Source organism: Pristiophorus japonicus, chromosome 6 (assembly GCF_044704955.1).
Source record: "Pristiophorus japonicus isolate sPriJap1 chromosome 6, sPriJap1.hap1, whole genome shotgun sequence".
NCBI lineage: Eukaryota > Metazoa > Chordata > Chondrichthyes > Pristiophoridae > Pristiophorus > Pristiophorus japonicus.
Window position 1 is genome coordinate 174,321,264 of NC_091982.1, and position 22,143 is coordinate 174,343,406.

Genomic DNA, 22,143 nt, shown 5'->3' on the forward strand with positions numbered 1-22,143 from the left:
TGCAATACCAGGTTCGTGCCATGGAGGTGGATGGGTCAAGCCACCCCACCCACCTCCTATTTCCTTTGTCCTGCTGGTGTTGTTGGGCTCACGCCCAGTGCCAGTCTATCGGTCAGAATCAAAATAGAGCCATTGCAGTTTTTACTGTCCCCCAACACTGCTGGACCTTTGAGTGTGTGTGAGAGAAGTGAGTGAAGCCGGCAGGGGCGCTATTTCTCACTGATTGTGACATCACAAAATGTCGCGGCACCGCCCCTTTATGTGTTGGCGTAGCTGATTGGGCAATGCCTGGCAAGCTGGCATTCAAAGAGGCGGAGCTCTCCGGGGCTCAGCAGCTTTTGCCCGGGGGGTCCGAGAGCAAGAGAATGGAAGAGGGCAGAGGAGACTTGGACCCAGACTGGACCGAGAGGGAGTTCCAGCAACTGGTCAAAGCCATTGGAGGCAAAGAGAGCATCTTCTTGATCGGGGAGGTGTGCGAGAGCCGGGACCTGATGTTTCAGTTCGTTAATAAAATGTTTCCACGTTCTGAGAAAGTTTGCGGCAAGTTTTCGGACACGGGGAGCAGTCAGCAAACGACGGAGCCGCAATGCAAGGACTCTGAGCCCGACAAGGAGCGGGAGTTGGACAGCTTGTTGGATTCTTCCACCAAGGTGATCCACATGGTGAACGGCAGCAAGGAGCAGAGGCGGATCAAAGCCCGGCTAATTCTCTTCCTCTTCCACCAAGATTTCATCTGTAACAGGCAGAACGATCTGGTGATCCGGGAGCTCCTGAAGGACGTTCGGCAAAGGTCCAGTTCCTGGGAGGACCTGCCCGTTCTCATCGGGGTGGTCCACGCTGACACTGTTAGCGGGGAGCTGAGCGTCGCCGTCCGCCTCATAGAGTATTACCTGCGGACAGTCTTTCACCGGCACCCCAGTGAGTGCGTGCAGGCACTTCCCTTCATATCCAACCAGCCAGAATCTATGACAGAGCTGAAAAAGACCACCTGTGTTGTCCTCCGAGGTGTTTCGAGCGTCACAGCAGGTACCTAGCAGTACATTATAGGATTCTGCCTACATACCTGTATGGAATTATTATTTATCTTTGTTTTTGGTGTATATTTGCCCCACCCCCTTTATCCTCATTGAATGTAGTCTGTCATCAATGAGTGTATTGTCGATGTGCCAGGAGATAGGAAGCCAAAGACTTCCCCATAATTGTCTGACATCCAGTTCTGGATGAGCAGAAATTTTCTCCAATTGAATATTGGGATGACTGAAGCCATTGTTTTTGGTCCCTGTCACAAACTCTGTTCCCTAGCCACTGACTGCATCCCTCTCCCCAACTCCTGCCTGAGGCTGAACCAGACTGTTCGCAATTTTGGTGTCATATTTGAATCTGAAATGAGCTTTCGACTACACATCCGCAGCATAACTAAGACCGCCTATTTTCACCTCCGTAACATTGCCCGTCTCTGCCCTTGCTCATCCGCTGCTGAAACCCTCATCTATGCTTTTGTTGCCTCTAGACTTGACTATTCCAACACACTTCTGGCTGGCCTCTCACATTTTACCCTACGTAAACTAGCGGAGATCCAAAACACGGCTGCCCGTGTCCTAACTCACACCATGTCCTGTTTACCCATCACCCCTGTGCTCGCTGACCCACATTGGCTTCTGGTTAAGAAGGGACTGAGTGTAACGTAGCCAAGTTTGCTGACGATACAAAGATGGGAGGAAAAGCAATGTGTGAGAAGGACACAAAAAATCTGCAAAAGGACATAGACAGGCTAAGTGAGTGGGCAAAAATTTGGCAGATGGAGTATAATGTTGGAAAGTGTGAGGTCATGCACTTTGTCAGAAAAATTCAAAGAGCAAGTTATTATTTAAATGGAGAAAGATTGCAAAGTGCAGCAGTACAGTGGGATCTGGGGGTACTTGTGCATGAAACACAAAAGGATAGTCTGCAGGTACAGCAAGTGATCAGGAAGGCCAATGGAATCTTGGCCTTTATTGCAAAGGGGATGGAGTATAAAAGCAGGGAAGTCTTGCTACAGCTATACAGGGTATTGGTGAGGCCACACCTGGAATACTGCGTGCAGTTTTGGTTTCCCTATTTACAAAAGGATATACTTGCTTTGGAGACAGTTCAGGGAAGGTTCACTCGGTTGATTCTGGAGATGAAGTGGTTGACTTATGAGGAAAGGTTGAGTAGGTTGGGCCTCTACTCATTGGAATTCAGAAGAATGAGAGGTGATCTTATCAAAACATATAAGATTATGAGGGGGCTTGACAAGGTGGATGCAGAGAGGATGTTTCCACTGATGGGGAAGACTAGAACTAGAGGGCATGATCTTAGAATAAGGGGTCACCCATTTAAAACTGAGATGAGGAGAAATTTCTTCTCTCAGAGGGTTGTAAATCTGTGGAATTCGCTGCTTCAGAACTGTGGAAGCTGGGACATTGAATAAATTTAACATAGAAATAGACAGTTTCTTAAGTGATAAGGGGTTATGGGGAGCGGGGAGGGAAGTGGAGCTGAGTCCATGATCAGATCAGCCATGATCTTATTGAATGGCGGAGCAGGCTCAAGGGGCCGTATGGCCTGCTCCTGTTCCTATTTCTTATGTTCTTATGTATATACTCTAGAGTTTAGAAGAATGAGAGGTGATCTCATTGAAACATACAAAATTTTTACAGGGGTTAACAGGGAGGATGTTTCCTCTGGCTGGGGAGTCTAGAGCCAGGGGTCACCGTCTCAGAATAAGGGGTCGGCCATTTAGGACTGAGATGAGGAGACATTTCTTCACTCAAAAGGGTAGTGAATCTTTGGAATTCTCTACCCCAGAGGGCTGTGGAGGCTCAGTCGAGTATATTCAAGACAGAGATTGCTAGATTTTTGGATATTAAGGGATATGGGGATAGTACAGGAAAGTGGAGTTGAGGTAGAAGATCAACCATGATCTTATTGAATGGCAGAGAAGACTGAAGGGGCCGAATAGCCTACTGCTGCTCCTATTTCTTGTGTCCTTATGTTCTTAAAACCCTGCAACCCTTCCATTATCCACAGAACCATAGCCCAGCAAGGGGGAGAAATATTTGAATTGAAAAAAGATGGTTGTAAACCTTTGGGAAATGTTGACAAGAAATGAAGAAGTGCATGAATTAAATGTCTAATCAACTAGATGATCAACATATTTAAACTGCCTTTGAGAGCTAATTCTGATCAAACAGCAAACCCCAAACGAGTGTTTGAATTTTACCTCAGTACCAAGCAGTGCTGCCCTGACAGACTGGGTGGCCAGTGAGCAGGATTGCAATGGCTCAGCTCTTTCCTCAGGAGTACCTATACGGCCCTAGGCCTTCACTGTCTGTACCTCTACTAGGCGGATCATCTGTTTAGTAATCTCCATGCTTCTGTGTAGGTTCTGGCCAATCTCTGCGATGATAATACATGTAATCACCCTCAATGGGGCACCCGGCCCTCAGCTTGAACTCTTGACCATCTCATATTTTGTGCCCCCATCTCTAATAACCTCTTCATGGGCCCAGTTTGGAAACCTCTGCTCTCGCAGAATGAAGGGGACATTAGAAGAAGACTTATCAGAATATCTCCCTTTTTCGGGTTTGCTAAGTAATCATTTACTATTTGTCCATTCTAAACCTTTCGTAACTTTTAAAACCACTATTAAATCCCCTTTTTTGAAAATTGATTTTGTTGGGGGGATTAATTAAAAAAAATCTTGTATTCACGTAATGCTAGAATCAGAATGCAAAGGGTTAACTCCTAAGACTACGTGCAATATTCCTTTTAACAGAAAGTTTGTTTGCTTAATATATGTTCCTCAAAGTGCAAGTTCAATTTGGCCCACATAGTAGTGGTATTGTGTTAATTAGCTAACCAACTGGGGCTTATTATTTATCAGCCCAAACATCATGTGTTATTAGAGATGGAAACAAAAAACGATATTGCTGGAAACATTCAGAAGATCAGGCAACATCTGTGGAGCGAACAGAAGTTAATGTTTCAGGTATGGAACCTACCCCAGTATCACAGATGTTGCCTGGTTTGATTGTTTCCAGCATTTTCTCCTTTTGTTTTAGATTTCTAGCACCTGCAGTATTTTGCTATTTTTCCTATTGTTGGAGAGAGGTCCCACTGTCCCAAACGAGTACCATTGTGTAATTCCATTTAATCTGCGCAGTGGGACACACAGCCAGCTGGACTACTGGCGGTCCCCTGGTTATACATCAAGGACTAGGCTCTCAACCTGGGGGTAATGACTTTGATTGACAGAAACTTCTGAATCTTGTGACTGGCTAGAAACCTCAGAGATTTACAGTTCAGTGGGCAGAGACTTCATCTTGAAGACTTAATCTGGCAGTTCGTGGAGAAAAACACAAAAGGAAAGTCAATGTGTTTGCAATATGCAGTCAACTGGTGCAAGGCTGAGTTGTTTAAAGTTCCATTCCACCCTGACGAGCAGTGTGTTTCATTACGCCAAGGATGTAGAGAGGAAAAAGAACACTTAGGATGGCATATTTAGAACTTTGGCGGAGCAGGAGAAGGGAGTTTAAAAAAGCAATTAGCATACTAATGTTAATAAAATATAGAGACAAAAGAAAGGTTATGGTAGATAGTGATTTGAGACAAAGATGCATTCAGTGAGAGCAGAGGAGCCTAGCAAATGTTTTTCTGTATCTTGTCCACAAGTGTGCGAAGAATGCAAGAGCCTCCTCATAAGTGGGACAGGTATTGAAGTCTGGAAGAAATTTGGGCCTTGTAGAAAATTCAAAGTTGTTGAGGTGGCTTCATGATGGCGGCTGCAGTAATGGAGGAGATGGGAGTTCTATTTCAGCCAAAAGGAGGCAGTGAGGGTCACGGTCTAGAGCATTATCTTTGGACAGCTTTTCACCAGGACTCTAGTCCATGCATGTTGGAGCTTCCCTTTGTACCGAGCCACTATGAGAGTGCTCAAAACAACTACCTATGAGCAACTTTCAAGACCATAGCAACGGCTTAGAGTTTCCTCTCTTCATAACTAGAATGCCAGGATAAAGCAGGACTAAAAGTGGAACTGTCAAAGGTAAGAGGTGCAGATATTAGTTAGACATGAAAGAAAATTGAAAGAAATAAGATTTCCATTGTCCCAGCAAAGAACATGCGATCTTGAAATCTGAGTTTATAGCACAGAAGATGTCATTCGGCCCATTGTGCCTGCGCCAGTGCCAGATGTTCAAACCAAATTATATCACTTAATCCTATTTAGGAACATGGAACAACAGTACGTCATCCAGGCCCTCCAGCCTGTTCCGTTATTCATGGCTGATCTGTATCCTAACTCCATTTACCTGCCTTGGCTCCATATCCCTTAATATCCTTGGCTCACAAAAATATATAGATCTCAGATTTAAAATTATTAACTACTTTTTGTGGGAGACAGTTTCACATTTCCAAGAGTGGAAGTATTTCCTAACCTCTATTCTGAAGTGGCCTAATTCTGATTTTAAGGTTATCTCCTCTTGTCCTAGACTACCTCACCAGCACAATATGTTTCTCTCTATCAATTCCTTTCATAAGAACATAAGAACATAAGAATTAGGAACAGGAATAGGCCATCTAGCCCCTCGAGCCTGCTCCGCCATTCAACAAGATCATGGCTGATCTGGCCGTGGACTCACTCCACTTACCTGCCCGCTCCTCACAACCCTTAATTCCCTTATTGGTTAAAAATCTATCTATCTTTGACTTGAATACATTCAATGAGCTAGCCTCAACTGCTTCCTTGGGCAGAGAATTCCACAGATTCACAACCCTCTGGGAGAAGAAATTCCTTCTCGACTCAGTTTTAAATTGGCTCCCCCGTATTTTGAGGCTGTGCCCCCTAGTTCTAGTCTCCCCTACCAGTGGAAACAACCTCTCTGCCTCTATCTTGTCTATCCCTTTCATTATTTTAAATGTTTCTATAAGATCATCCCTCATCCATCTGAACTCCAACGAGTAAAGACCCAGTCTACTCAATCTATCATCATAAGGTAACCCCCTCATCTCTGGAATCAGCCTAGTGAATCGTCTATCTCTGCAGCCACTTCTTTTAAGACCTGAGAATGGAAGCCTCTGACTCCGTGTACCTTTATCTTCTGCAGTAACCTTTTGTGTGGCACCTTATCGAATGCCTTTTGGAAATCTAAATACACCACATCCATCGGTACACCTCTATCCACCATGCTCGTTATATCCTCAAAGAATTCCAGTAAATTCATTAAACATGATTTCCCCTTCATGAATCCATGTTGCGTCTGCTTGATTGCACTATTCCTATCTAGATGTCCCGCTATTTCTTCCTTAATGATTGACCTTTCCAATAAAATTCAAAAACCTCAATCATATCACCCCTTAACCTTCTATACTCCAGGGAATACAAGTCTATTTTATGTAATGTCTCCTCCAAGATTACATGGAGTCCTGGTAACATTCTGGTGAATCTGTGCTGCACACCTTCCAAGGTGCGGTGGCCAGAACTGTACATTGTATTCCAGATGTGGTCTAACCAGGGCTTTGTACAGCTGACGCAAAACTTCCTCCCTTTTATAGTCTAGCCCTCTAGATGTAAAGGCTAACATTCCATTCGCTTTATTGATAAAAAATATTTTGTACCTGACCACTATATTTTGGTGATCTGTGTACATGGACCCATAAATCTCTGGACCTCCACTGTTCCTGGCTTTTCACCATTTAAAAAAATACTTGGGTCGATCCATTTTTAGTCAAAAATGGATGAGGTCACACTTACCTGCTTTGAAATCCATCTGCTACAGTTTTGTCCACACACTTAATCTATCAATTGTCTCCTTGTAAATTTATACTCCCATCTACACTACTTACTATGTCACCACTTTGTGTCATCAGCAAACTTGGATATATGGCTCTCTATTATGTTATCAAAGTCATTAATAATTTATAGTGCATAGTTGAGGCCCCAGCACTGATCCTTGTGGGACACCACTAGTCACTTCCTTCCAATTTAAGTACATACCCATTAGCCCGACTCTAAGACAATCTCCTAACCAATAATTTCCCTTCAATAATTTCCCTTCAATTCCATGACCTTTAATTTTAGCCAACAGTCTCCTATGTGGAACCATATTGAATGCCTTCTGGAAGTCCATATAAACTACATCCATAGACATTCCCCTCCTCTGTCTACTATTTTAGTTACTTTCTCAAAAAATCATTAATATCCCAGCCCTTTCCCCATATTATTTTATATTCTTTCTTTTCAAATACTTACCCAATTGTCATTTAAAAGATGTAGATTTTTTTTGTCTCAATTGCTACTTAAGCATTCCAGCTCAAAATCATGTGATTCAGCATTATAGTTCAATCGGAATAGTGGCTGTATGCACAAACACTGGCTAATAACGTCCCCGCCCTCCCACCATCTCCTTAGCCCAGGTATGTTGAGGCCCATTACATTTCTCTGGCCAAGATCAGTTAATCCAGAACACATCAGCAATGTGGGATTTCCATCAAGACTGGACAAAGCAGTTACCACTTGAGCGGCCTGTGGCTATGTTTACTTCGTTACTAAGCTGTGCACAAAAGCAGTATCTTAATTTGTTCTATTTTGCTTTCGCATGGGGAAATGCCTTCTCCCATGTGAGGTGGTGTGTGAAGGTACTGTGACTGATCTGTTAGATCTGGTTATCATGCACCATGTATTTGCATTGATACCAGTGTTCTTGCATTCATATCGACTATCATTATTTTAAATGGTTAACATAGAACATAGGTGCAGGAGTAGACCATTCAGCCCTTCGAGCCTGCACCACCATTCAATAAGATCATGGCTGATCATTCACATTAGTACCCCTTTCCTGCTTTCTCTCCATACTCCTTGATCTCTTTAGCCGTAAGGGCCATATCTAATTCCCTCTTGAATATATCCAGTGAACTGGCATCAACAACTCTCTGCGGTAGAGAATTCCACAGATTAACAACTCTCTGAGTGAAGAAGTTTCTCCTCATCTCAGTCCTAAATGGCTCACCCCTTTATCCTTAGACTGTGCCCCTGGTTCTGGACTTCCTCAACATTGGGAACCTTCTTCTTGCTACTAACTTGTCCAGTCCCGTCAGAATTTTATATGTTTCTATGAGATCCCCTCTCATCCTTTTAAACTCCACTGAATACAGGCCCAGTCGATCCAGTCTCTCCTCATATGTCAGTCCTGCCATCCCGGGAATCAGTCTGGTGAACCTTCGCTGCACTCCCTCAATAGCAAGAACGTCCTTCCTCAGATTAGGAGACCAAAACTGAACACAATATTCCAGGTGAGGCCTCACCAAGGCCCTGTACAACTGCAGTAAGAATACTATGTGCTTTAATTTTGCACACCAATCTCTTGTGTGGGACCTTGTCAAAAGCCTTTTGAAAGTCCAAATACACCACAACCACTCTACTAGTTACATCCTCAAAAAATTCTAGAAGATTTGTCAAACATTATTTCCCCTTCATAAATCCATGCTGACTTGGACCGATCCTGTCACTGCTTTCCAAATGCGCTGCTATTTTCATCCTTAATAATTGATTCCAATATTTTCCCTATTACTGATGTCAGGCTAACCGATCTATAATCACTTGTTTTCTCTCTTCCTCCTTTTTAAAAAAAAAAGTGGTGTTACATTAGCTACCCTCCAGTCCATAGGAACTGATCCAGAGTCGATAGACTATTGGAAAATGATCACCAATGCATCCACTATTTCTAGGGCCACTTCCTTAGGCCCTGGGAATTTATCGGCCTTCAATCCCATCAACTTCCCTAACACAATGTCCCGTCTAATAAGGATTTCCTTCAGTTCCTCCTTCTCACTAGACTCTCGGTCCCCTAGTGTTTCCGGAAGGTTATTTGTGTCTTCCTTCGTGAAGACAGAACCAAAGTATTTGTTCCCCATTACAAATTCATCTGATTCTGACTGCAAGGGACCTACGTTTGTCTTCACTAATCTTTTTCTCTTCGCATATCTGTAGAAGCTTTTGCAGTCAGTTTTTGTGTTCTCAGCAAGCTTCCTCTCATACTCTATTTTCTCCCTCCTAATTAAATCCTTTGTCCTTCTCTGCTGAATTCTAAATTTCTCCCAGTGCTCAGGTTTTCTGCTTTTTCTGGCCAATTTATATGCCTCTTCCTTGGATTTAACACTATCCTTAATTTTCCTTGTTAGCCACGGTTGAGCCACCTTCCCCGTTTTATTTTTACTCCAGACAGGGATATACAATTGTTGAAGTTCATTCGTGTGATCTTTAAATGTCTGCCATTGCCTAGCCACCGTCAACCCTTTTAAATATAATTCGCCAGTCTATTCTAGCCAATTCACGTCTCATACCATCGAAGTTACCTTTCCTTAAGTTCAGGACCCTCGTCTCTTAATTAACTGTGTCACTCTCCATCTTAATAAAAAATTCTACCATATTATGGTCACTCTTCCCCAAGGGGCCTTGCACAACAAGATTGCTAATTTGACCTTTCTCATTACACATCACCCAGTCTAGGATGGCCAGCCCTCTAATTGGTTCCTCGACATATTGATCTAGAAAACCATCCCTAAAACACTCCAGGAAATCCTCCTCCACCGTATTGCTACCAGTTTGATTAGCCCAATCTATATGTAGATTAAAGTCGCCCATGATAACTGCTGTACCTTTATTGCACGCATCCCTAATTTCTTGTTTGATGCTGTCCTCAACCTCACTACTACTGTTTGGTGGTCGATACACAACTCCCACTAGCGTTTTCTGCCCTTTGGTATTCCGTAGCTCCACCCATACAGATTCCACACCATTCAAGCTAATGTCCTTCCTTACAAATGCGTTAATTTCCTCTTTAACCAGCAATGCTACCCCACTTCCTTTTCCTTTCTGTCTATCCTTCCTAAATGTTGAATACCCCGGATGTTGAGTTCCCAGCCTTGGTCACCCCGGAGCCATGTCTTTGTGATGCCGATTCGTTAATTGCTGCCTGTGCAGTTCATTCGTCCACCTTATTATGAATACTCCTCGCATTGAGGCACAGAGCCTTCAGGAAAGTATTTGTTTGTTTGTGTCAAATGTTATGGGGTGATTTGACAATTGTTTAAAATTATGAAGTGATGCGATAGAGTGGATAGAAACAAACTGTTGCCAGTGATCTAAGGGTCTAAAATGAGGTGACATAGATATAAGATTAAATGTAAGAGATTTACAACAGAGGATTGTGAGGCTGTAGAATGCACTATGGCGTTAGTGATTGAAGCAGAGATAATGTGAACAGTTAAGAATAGTTTAGAAAGATGGTTAAAGGAAAGGGGCTTACAAGATATGGGAACACGGGGCCCAAGTTTCCCCAGGAGTTGCTCCTTTTTTTTTTGGAGCAACTTGATTTTTCTGGACTATCTTTTTAGTTGCAATTCTGGCCATTTAATTTGTGCCAGTGTAAATGAGTTAGTTAGGTTTTTAATTAGTTCAGTTTTTTTTTTCAAAAGTAGGCGTTCCCAGCCAATTACCCCTGTTTTAGACGTTTGGCCAGCAAATAGTTGCTCCAAACTAACTTAGGCCAGCGTATGTTGCCACTTCTGTCCGCACAGAAAAACCTTACCTAGAGTTAAGGAATCAGCGCAAGTAACTACATTTAAAGCACCAACAAGCACCAAACAAAGCACATAAAGTAATAAGCAATTAATTAACAAATAAAATAGAAGGAACCCTGCACCTAAAGCACCAAAATCAATCAGTAAATAACAAATAAAAAATAGAAGTCCTACCTTGGGGAATGCAGTGGGCCGCCGATGAGGGAGCCCATTCGGCCAGGGCTAGGGACGGTGTGCTTCGGCCCCTCCCACCCAGCCTACAGCGTGCACTCACAGAAACAGCCTGCCAGGAGCTACTGCACATGTGCTCAGACTCTAACGCGCATGTGCAGAGGTCGCGGCACTGTTTTCAGCGCCGGGACCTGGCTCTACCCCCAATCCATTGGGCCACGCTGCGCCACGACCGAAGAGAGGCTGGGGAGCGGCCAGAATACAGATGTCTTTTTTTCGCTTGGAGGCAGACAAAAACGGCGAACCTCAGGTGAGGGCGTCAGAAAAACAGGTTCGGGAAACTCTAGCCCATAGTGAGCACTTGGTATTAGGACTGTTGTTCATGGAGGCTAAACATCAATGATGACTGGGCCACGTGTCCTGTTTTGTATTGTAATTCTATGTAATATTTAGAGTACCCAATACCAGGCAACAAGGTTTCCATTTCAGGAAAAATATGTGCAACAGTTTTGTCAGCTGTGTGTGCAATTACTGGATTGGTGTGCAGAGTGAAGTGCTCTCATTGTATTTTCAATCTATTACCTGAAGGTAACCCAAAAGACAAGGCACACTCTACTGATTCTGTGCGCCCATGATGTACACTAGGATCGAATTCTTCATCCCAAGTTAAGATTTTATTGGTTTCCATAAACTGACAGACAAAGGGAGCACATGACCTTCAGTAAAGTACTCTGAAACATTAGAAAGAAGGAATAAAGAAAGACTTGGATTTCAATAGCGCCTTTCACAACCTCAGGACGTCCCAAAGTGCTTTACAGCCAATGAAGTACTTTTGAAGTGTAGTCACTGTTGTAATGTAGGAAACATTTTGCTTTGTCGGTGTATAAACATATTTTACCTACCTGAATTACTGAATGGACAACATTATCTATTTATTTAGAATTGTTTCCATCCATTCATATTCCATGGTTCAAATCTGGCCTTTTGTTTAACTAGCTATCAACATTGGATAAATTGTGAGTGTACAATTTGCATCAAAACATACTGCCAGTCATCTGGGCCACAGGAGACAGCTGAGTAGTATTAATCTATTTGTTTATTCTCTTTCCCCTTTCTCTTTTTTTCTGTTTCCATTTTCTGTGTATCACTTTTTATTTTTTTTTTGTCGGCCACCTGAATCTGGAATTTAATATTTTATCATGCTTTTCTCTCACTGGAGCGTGAGCGAAAGCAAAAGGCTACAAATGAAGAGGCGCTCTCCCAGCACCTTAGCAATTGTGAAGTTCCCCTAGTAAATCTATAGAGCTTAAAACCTGCCTCCAAAGGGCTCTCTTGTTTTCTCTTGCTCTCTGGCGAGTTAAACATAGAAAATGATGAGAGTCTGAACAGGTTTGCAGCTCCAATTAAATGTGGAAGAATTGCTGGGCCTGGAGAACCACTGAGGTGCTGTGTTGGTGTAAGTGTTCCTAAGTGAAACAATAACCGGAACAGTTTGAACCCTGGTGTCTTAAATAAATGACAAAAATAGTAGGCTATGGTGGCAGCATTATTTTTTTAACTATTTTTTCATGATTCTATCTCCAGTTTTCCTTTTCCATCCAAACTTGACTGTGATTTCCTCTCTCCTTGCCGATGCATTATTTTATGCTTCTGCTATCACCTGCTTTCATACACTTTATTTTGTGGTCTGTTTAGATTGTATATCCGTGCACTTTCGCCTGCCTTTGCCATCAGAGAGTCAGGGAAGGCTACGGTCAATGGTGCTATCCCCATTGTCCCCTCACTCTGGAAAAAGGACTATTCTCATCTTACTTTCAGAGAGACACCAATGTGAATCGCTGTCTCACAGCTCAAGATGCAGTTTTGAAAAAAGCAGCCATACCTATGGTATCTTACAAACCGTTATCCATGAGTTCTTTAATTAGCTCCTTTATTCCCATCCTTGACTCTCTTTGTTAAATGTCCACTTGGCTCAGTTGGTAGTACCTGTACTCTTGCCTCTGATTCAGAAGGTTCAAACCCAACTATGTATGTGAGCACACATTCCTGGCTGACAACAAGCGAACCCTGTGTTGTTGGAGGTACTGGCTTTTGGATGAAAAACAGAGAATTCCTCAGTGTCCTGGTGACGATTCCTCCCTTCATTCATTCATTCATTCATTCATTCTAGTCACTACAATGTAAGAAATAGGAGCGGGAGTAGGCCATTTGGCCCAATAAGATCATAGCTGATCTTCTACCTCAACTCCACCTTCCCGCACTATCCCTATATCCCTAGATTTCCTTAATATCCAAAAATCTATCAATCCTCTGTCTTGAATATACTCAATGACTGAGCATCCACAGCCCTCTGGGGTAAAAATTTCAAAGATTCCAAACCCTTTTGAGTGAAGAAATTTCTTCTCATCTCAGTTCTAAATGGCCGACCACTTATTCTGAAACTGTGACCCCTGGTGCTAGACTCTCCAGCCAGGGGAAACATCTTTCCAGCATCTACCCTGTCAAGCCCCATAAGAATGTTATATGTTTCAATGAGATCACCTCTCATTCTTATAAATTCTAGGGAATATAGGCCTGTTCTCTCGAACCTCTCCTCCATAGGACAATTCTGCACCCCGGCCCTCCCCCCACACCCCATTCCAGGAATCAGTCTGGTGAACCTTCATTGCACTTCCTCTATCCTTCCTTGGGTAATGAGACCAAAAATGTACACATTACTTCAGGTGTGATCTCAGCAAGGCCCTTTATAATTGCAGTAAGACTTCGTTACTCTTATATTCCAATCCTTTTGTAATAAAGGCTAACATACTATTTGCTTTCCTAATTACTTGCTGTATCTGCATGTTAACTTTCAGTGATTTGTGTATAAGGACACCCTGGTCCCTCTGAATACCAACATTTACCAATCTCTCAACATTTAAAAAAAAAAAAAAATTCTGCTTTTTTATTTTTCCTACCTAAGTGGATAACTTCACACTTCTCCACATTATGGGCCCAAGTTTCGGGTCGCGCCTAAAATGGCGCAGCCCGGACCTGGACGCCCGTTTTTCGTGCCAGAAAGTGCGCCTAAAAAAAACTTACCTATTCTCCGGCTCCCTGCAGGTCTTCTGCAGCTGGGCGCAGCACAGCACGAGCTGTAGGGGGCGGAGCCAGGTCCCTGCGCTGAAAATAGTGCCGGGACCTCTGCACATGCGCGCTACAGTGGGCGTGCAAGTGCAATAGCTCCAGGCTCCCAAAACTGTGGGAGGGGCCCGAAGCACGCAACCCCTAGCCCTGGCCGAATGGCCTCACTGGGGCTGCGTGAATAAGGCTCCTCCCACCCGACCTGACCTGACCCAACCTCCGCTCCCCCTTCCTCCCCCCACCGGACCTCCGCGACTCTCTCCCCCCGCCCCCCCCCCCCCCCGACCTCCACGACTCTTTCCCCCCCCCCCCCCGGACCTCCGCGACCCCCCCGCCCCCCCGAGACCCGACGCCATCTACCTGTAAATCCAGCCCGAGGGTCTTGGGCCCGGCCGTTCAGCCTCCTTCCCTCCCCCTCTCTCCTTCCCTCCCTCCCTCCCTCCTCTCTCCTTCTCTCCCTCCCTCCCTCTCTCCCTCCCTCCTTCCCTCTCCCCTCCCTCCCTCCCTCCCTCTCCTTCCCTCCCTCCCTCTCCTTCCCTCCCCTCTCCTTCCCTCCCCTCTCCTTCCCTCCCTCCTCTCTCCTTCCCTCCCTCCTCCTTCCTTCCTTCCCCTCCCTCCTCTCTCCTGCCCTCCCTCCCTCCTCTCTCCTTCCCTCTCTCCCTCCCTCTTCTCGCCTTCCCTTCCTCCCTCCTCTCTCCTTCCCTCCCTCCCTCCCTCCTCTCTCCTTCCCTCCCTCCCTCCTCTCTCTTCCCTCCCTCCCTCCTTCCCTCCCTCCCTCCTCTCTCCTTCCCTCCCTGCCTCCTCTCTCCTTCCTTCCCTCTCTCCATCCCTTCTCTCTCCATCCCTCCTCCCTCCCTCCTCTCTCCTTCCCTCCCTCCCTCCTCTCTCCTTCCCTCCCTCCCTCCTCTCTCCTTCCCTCCCTCCTCTCTCCTTCCCTCCCTCCCTCCTCTCTCCTTCCCTCCCTCCCTCCTCTCTCCTTCCCTCCCCCTCCTCTCTCCTTCCCTCCCTCCCTCCTCTCTCCTTCCTCCCTCCTCTCTCCTTCCCTCCCTCCCTCCTCTCTCCTTCCCTCCCTCCTCCCTCCTCTCTCCTTCCCTCCCTCCCTCCTCTCTCCTTCCCTCCCTCCCTCCTCTCTCCTTCCCTCCCTCCCTCCTCTCTCCTTCCCTCCCTCCCTCCTCTCTCCTTCCCTCCCTCCCTCCTCTCTCCTTCCTCCCTCCCTCCTCTCTCTCCTTCCCTCCCTTCCTCCCTCCTCTCCTCCTTCCCTCCCTTCCTCCCTCCTCTCTCCTTCCCTCCCTTCCTCCCTCCTCTCTCCTTCCCTCCCTTCCTCCCTCCTCCCTCCTTCCCTCCCTCCCTCCCTCCTCTCTCCTTCCCTCCCTCCCTCCCTCCTCTCTCCTTCCCTCCCTCCCTCCCTCCTCTCTCCTTCCCTCCCTCCCTCCTCTCTCCTTCCCTCCCTCCCTCCTCTCTCCTTCCCTCCCTCCCTCCTCTCTCCTTCCCTCCCTCCCTCCTCTCTCCTTCCCTCCCTCCCTCCTCTCTCCTTCCCTCCCTCCCTCCTCTCTCCTTCCCTCCCTCCCTCCTCTCTCCTTCCCTCCCTCCCTCCTCTCTCCTTCCCTCCTCCCTCCTCTCTCCTTCCCTCACTCCTCCTCTCTCCTTCCCTCACTCCCTCCTCTCTCCTTCCCTCACTCCCTCCTCTCTCCTTCCCTCACTCCCTCCTCTCTCCTTCCCTCACTCCCTCCTCTCTCCTTCCCTCACTCCCTCCCTCTCTCCTTCCCTCCTCTCTCCATCCCTCCTCTCTCCATCCCTCCTCTCTCCATCCCTCCTCTCTCCATCCCTCCTCTCTCCATCCCTCTCTCTCCATCCCTCCTCTCTCCATCCTCCTCTCTCCATCCCTCCTCTCTCCATCCCTCCTCTCTCCATCCCTCCTCTCTCCATCCCTCCTCTCTCCATCCCTCCTCTCTCCATCCCTCCTCTCTCCATCCCTCCTCTCTCCATCCCTCCTCTCTCCATCCATCCTCTCTCCATCCATCCTCTCTCCATCCATCCTCTCTCCATCCATCCTCTCTCCATCCATCCTCTCTCCATCCCTCCTCTCTCCATCCCTCCTCTCTCCATCCATCCTCTCTCCATCCATCCTCTCTCCATCCATCCTCTCTCCATCCATCCTCTCTCCATCCATCCTCTCTCCATCCATCCTCTCTCCATCCATCCTCTCTCCATCCATCCTCTCTCCATCCATCCTCTCTCCATCCCTCCCTCTCTCCATCCCTCCCTCTCTCCATCCCTCCCTCTCTCCTTCCCTCCTCTCTCCTTCCCTCCCTCTCTCCTTCCCTCCCTCTCTCCTTCCCTCCCTCTCTCTCCTTCCCTCCCTCTCTCCTTCCCTCCCTCTCTCCTTCCCTCCCTCCTTCCCTCCTTCCCTCCCTCCTTCCCTCCTTCCCTCTCTACTTCCCTCCCTCCCTCTCTCCTTCCCTCCCTCCCTCTCTCCTTCCCTCCCTCCCTCTCTCCTTCCTTCCCTCCCTCCCTCTCTCCCTCCCTCCCTCCCTCTCTCCCTCCTCCCTCCCTCCTCTCTCCCTTTCTCCTTCCCTCCCTCCCTCTCTCCTTCCCTCCCTCCCTCTCTCCCTCTCCTACCGTCTCTTCTTCCCTCCTTCCCTACTTCATCCTCTCTCCCCCCCTTCCCCTCCCCACCCCCTTTTCACCCCCAACCCCCTTCTCTCTCCCCCTCCCCCCCCAACCCCCTTCTCCCCTCCCCTCGCTGTCAGAAACACAGACACTGACAGACAGAGAGTGAGAAACACACACATAGACAGACAGAGATAGAGACACTGACAGAGACACACTGGGGGGGGCAGTCCCAGCACGCTGTTGGAGGACTCCCGGTGCTGCAGTCGGTAAGTAGAAAATGTTTTATTTATTGATAATTTTGGATTGATTTATTGGTTGATTTATTGATGTATTTATCATTTATTATTGGTGATGGCTCTTTATTTGTAAAACTGAAGTGTTTAATGTTTGTAAACTTCCCTTTAAACCCCCCCCCCCCCCATTCCCTACGCCTGATTTGTAACCTACACCTGATTTTCTAAAGTGTAGACAAGGTTTTTTTGAATGTACAAAAATCTTCACTTACTCCATTCTAAGTTAGTTTGGAGTAAGTTTTCACTGCCGAAACTTTGAAAACAGGCGTAAGTGGGCGGACACGCCCCCTTTTGAAAAAAAATTCTGTTCCAAAGTGAAACTGTTCTAACTGACTAGAACTGGAGCAAACTAAATGCCGAGAATTTTAATTTCTAAGATACTCCGTTCTACACCAGTTCTCCAAAAAATCAGGAGCAACTGAGGCCGAAACTTGGGCCCATAATTCCGTTTGCCATGTCCTTACCCACTCACTTAACCTGTCTATATCCCTTTGCAGCCTCTTTACATCCTCCTCACAGTTTACTTTCCCACTTAGCTTTGTATTGTCAGCAAACTTGAATACATTACTCTCTGTCCTTTCATCTAAGTCATTGATATAGATTGTAAATAGCTGAGGCACAAGCGCTTATCCTTGTGGTACCCCATTAGTAACAGCCTGCCAACCTAAAAATACCCTGTTTATTCCGACTCACTGTTTTCCGTTCGTTAACCAATCCTCAATCCATGCAAATATATAACCTCAATCCCATGAACCCTAATTTTGTGTCATCATCATCATAGGCAGTCTCCCGAAATCAAGGAAGACTTGCTTCCACTCTAAAAGTGAGTTCTCAGGTGACTGTACAGTCCAATACGGGAATTACAGTCTCTGTCACAGGTGGAACAGATAGTTGTTGAAGGAAAGGGTGGGTGGGGAGTCTGGTTTGCCGCACGCTCCTTCCGCTGTCTACGCTTGGTTTCTGCATGCTCTCGGTGACAAGACTCGAGGTGCTCAACGTCCTCCCGGATGCTCTTCCTCCACTTCGGACGGTCTTGAGCCAGGGATTCCCAGGTGCCGGTGGGGATGTTGTACTGTATCAAGGAGGCTTTCAGGGTGTCCTTGAAACGTTTCCTCTGCCCACCTGGGGCTCACTTGCCATGTAGGAGTTCTGAGTCATCATCATAGGCAGTTCCTCGGAATCGAGGAAGACTTGCTTCCACTCGAAAAATGAGTCCTTAGGTGGCTGAACAGTCCAATACGAGAACCACAGTCCCTGTCACAGATGGGACAGATAGTCGTTAAGGGTAAGGGTGGGTGGGACAGGTTTGCCGCATGCTCTTTTCGCTGCCTGCGCTTGGTTTCTGCATGCTCTCGGCGATGAGACTCGAGGTGCTCAGCGCCCTCCCGAATGCACTTCCTCCACTTAGGGTGGTCTTTGGCCAGGGACTCCCAGGAGTCAGTGGGGCTGTTGCACTTTATCAGGGAGGCTTTGAGGGTGTCCTTGTAATGTTTCCTCTGCTCACCTTTGGCTCGTTTGCCGTGAAGGAGTTCCGAATAGAGCGTTTGCTTTGGGAGTCTAATGTCTGGCATGCGAACACTGTGGCCTGCCCAGCGGAGCTGATCAAGTGTGGTCAGTGTTTCAATGCTGGGGTTGTTGGCCTGATCGAATACACAGACGTTGGTGCGTCTATCCTCCCAGTGGATTTGCAGGATCTTGCGGAGGCAGCGCTGGTGGTACTTCTCCAGCACTTTGCGGTGTCTACAGTATATGGTCCACGTCTCTGAACCATATAGGAGGGCGGGTATCACTACTGCCCTGTAGACCATAAGCTTGGTGCCAGATTTGAGGTCCTGGTCTTCAAACACTTTCTTCCTCAGGCAACCGAAGGCTGCATTGGCACACTGGAGGCGGTGCTGGACCTCGTCGTCTATGTTTATCCTTGCTGATAGTGGGCTCCCGAGGTATGGAAAATGGTCCATGTTATTCAAGGCCATGTCATGGATTGTGATGACCGGGGGGCAGTGCAGTGTGGTGGGGTCAGGTTGGTGGCGGACCTTTACCTCACTGATGTTTAGTGTAAGGCCCATGCTCTCATATGCCTAATTTTGTGTAATAACCTCTTGTGTGGCACCTTATCAAATGCTTTCTGAAAATCCAAATACACCACATCCACTGGTTTCCCTTTATCTACCCTGTTAGTTCCAACCTCAAAAAGCTGTAACAGATTTGTCAAACATGATTTCCCTTTCATCAATCCTCTCTGCCCATATTATGACCTTCTAAGTGTCCTGTTACCATGTCCCTAATAACAGATTCTAACATTTTCCCTACTACTTATGTCAGAAAGATACCTGTGCATGAGTTATTTTAGCATGGGGTGGTCGTTGCACACCGACTACCACATGGGCTTAGCTGAGCAAGGTCTTGGTCCAGTGGCAAGGGGGTCCAAGACGTCTGGAGACCAGGCACTGCTGTATGAGCCTAGTTGCCTATGGCGAGATGTTGGCTGCAAGCTCTGCGCTGAGTAGCGCCCTTGATGGTAGGTGACCTGCTGCTTGGTTGGGGGCAGGCATTGAGAGGGTCAGCGGTCCGCTGGAGTTCAGTGTGGAAGGTCAGGGTGGTCACAGCCATGGTACTTCACCACGTGCTGGGGAGAAGAGTCCAGGTCATCGGCAGGGAAGGAGAGGCCCAGTCGCCACTGTAGGGGAGGAGGCCTAATCACCGCTGAGGAGGTGAGGTCCAGCCGCCGCCAAAGGAGGAGGTGAGGTCCAGCCGCCGTCGAAGAAGGAGGAGAGGTCAGCCGTCATCACCGAAGAGGAGGAGGCCCAGCCGCCTCCGCTGGAGGAGGCCTGATCTCCGCTGGAGGAGGCTCGATCTCCCCTGGAGGAGGTCCGATCGCCGCTGGAGGAGGCTCGATCTCCCCTGGAGGAGGCCCGATCTCCGCTGGAGGAGGCCCGATCTCCGCTGGAGGAGGCTCGATCGCCGCTGGAGGAGGCTCGATCTCCCCTGGAGGAGGCCCGATCTCCCCTGGAGGAGGCCCGATCTCCGCTGGAGGAGGCCCGATCTCCGCTGGAGGAGGCCCGATCTCCGCTGGAGGAGGCTCGATCTCCCCTGGAGGAGGCCCGATCTCCCCTGGAGGAGGCCCGATCTCCGCTGGAGGAGGCCCGATCTCCGCTGGAGGAGGCCCGATCTCCGCTGGAGGAGGCCCGATCTCCGCTGGAGGAGGCTCGATCTCCGCTGGGGGAGGCCCGATCTCCGCTGGGGGAGGCCCGATCTCCGTTGGTGGAGGCCCGATCTCCGTTGGTGGAGGCCCGATCTCCGTTGGTGGAGGCCCGATCTCCGTTGGTGGAGGCCCGATCTCCGTTGGTGGAGGCCCGATCTCCGTTGGTGGAGGCCCGATCTCCGTTGGTGGAGGCCCGATCTCCGCTGGTGGAGGTCCGATCTCCCCTGGAGGAGACCCGATCTCCGCTGGAGGAGGCCCGATCGCCGCTGGAGGGAGTCGGATGCCGCTGGAGTGGAGCAGCTGAGTCGGCCGCGTCCAGTGGGGAGCATGAGGTAGGCCCAAGCTTGTGGTCGGAGGCTCACTGGGCTCGCCGAGCGTTGTCGGGGATCGGGTGGAGCAGCTGAGTCAGCCACGTCCATTTGGGAGCATGAGGTAAGCCTGTGGGACTCGTGGGGGAGAGCAGGTCCGAATGCCGATGAAGGAGAAGAGGTCCAGTCGCTGCAAGAGGGAAAAAGGTCCAATCGCCGCTGGAAAAGAGGTCCGGTTGCCGCCGCTGGAGAAGAGGTCCAGTCGCCGCTGGAGAAGAGGTCCAGTCGCCGCTGGAGAAGAGGTCCAGTTGGTGCAGGAGGGAAGGGGCTTGGTTGCCGCTGATTGGAGGGTGGTCCGGTCATCCGGTCATCGCTGATGGGTGGTGGCTCGGAGGGAAGGCTCGCGCCTGAGGTAGGCCCAAATTTGTGGGATTTGTGTTTTAGGGTAAGAAATGCACCCCTTATTAGGGCCTATTAAGACCAGGGGAAGCTTAAACAGTGGAAGGGGGGAGATTAGGGGGTGAGATGGCAAGGATAAGGTTGTTTGGCAGGGGAGCTCCCTAGGGAGCTGCCATCCCGAAGGCCATCTTGAACATAGGCTAACTAATCTATAGATCCCTATTTTCTCTCTCCTTTCTTGAATAGCAGGGTTATATTTGATACCTTCTAATCCACAGGGACTAGAATCTAGGGAATTCTGGAAGATCAAAACCAATGCATCCAATATCTCTGTAGCCACCTCTTTTAAAGCCCTAGAATGTAGGCCATCAGGTCCAGGACATTTGTTGGCTTTCAGTCCCATTAATTTCTCCAGCGCTCATTCTTACTAATACTAATTTCTTTAAGTTCCTCAGTCTTACTGGACTCTTGGCTCCCCACTATTTCTGACTGTTTTTTTGTGTCGCCTTCCATGACGACAGATACAAAGTATTTGTTTAATGTCCCCACCATTTCCTTATTCTCCATTATAATTTCTACTGTCTCTGCCTCGAAGGAACCCCACGTTTATTTTTGCTAATCTCTTCCTTTCTACATACCTATAGAAGTTTTTACAATCTATTTTTATGTCTCTTGTTAGTTTATTCTCATTCTATTTTCTCTTTTTTTTAACATCAATTTCTTGGTCCTCCTTTGCTGAATACTAAAATTCTCCCAATCTTCAGGCTTACTATTCTTTTTGGCAATGTTCTAAGCCTCTTCAGATGAGACGTTAAACCGAGGCCCTGTCTGCTCTCTTAGGTGAACGTAAAAGAATATATGGCACTATTTCGAAGAAAATCAGGGGAGTTATTCCTCAATCAACATAACAAAAACAGATTATTAGGTCATTATCACATTGCTGTTTGTGGGAGCTTGCAGTGTGCAAATTGGCTACCGTGTTTCCTACATTACAACAGTAACTACACTTCAAAAGTACTTAATTGGCTGTAAGGCACTTTGGGAGATCCAGTGGTCGTGAAAGGGGCTACATAAATGCAAGTCTTCCTTTCTTCCTTTAATCTCATACTATCTTTAACTACAAAAGCAAAATACTGTGAATGCTGGAATCTGAAATAAAAACAGACAAATGCTGGAAATACTCAGCAGTCAGGCAGCATGTGTGGAGAGGGAAACATTAACTCTGAAACATTAACTCTGTTTCTCTCTTCACAGATGCTGTCTGACCTGCTGAGTATTTCCAGCATTTTCTGTTTTTACTATCTTTAACTTCTCGTTAGCCACGGTTGGGCCATTTTCCCCGTGGGGTTTTTATTCCTTAAAGGAATGTATATTCGTTACGAATTATGAATTATTTCTTTAAATATTTGTAATTGCTTATCTATCATCA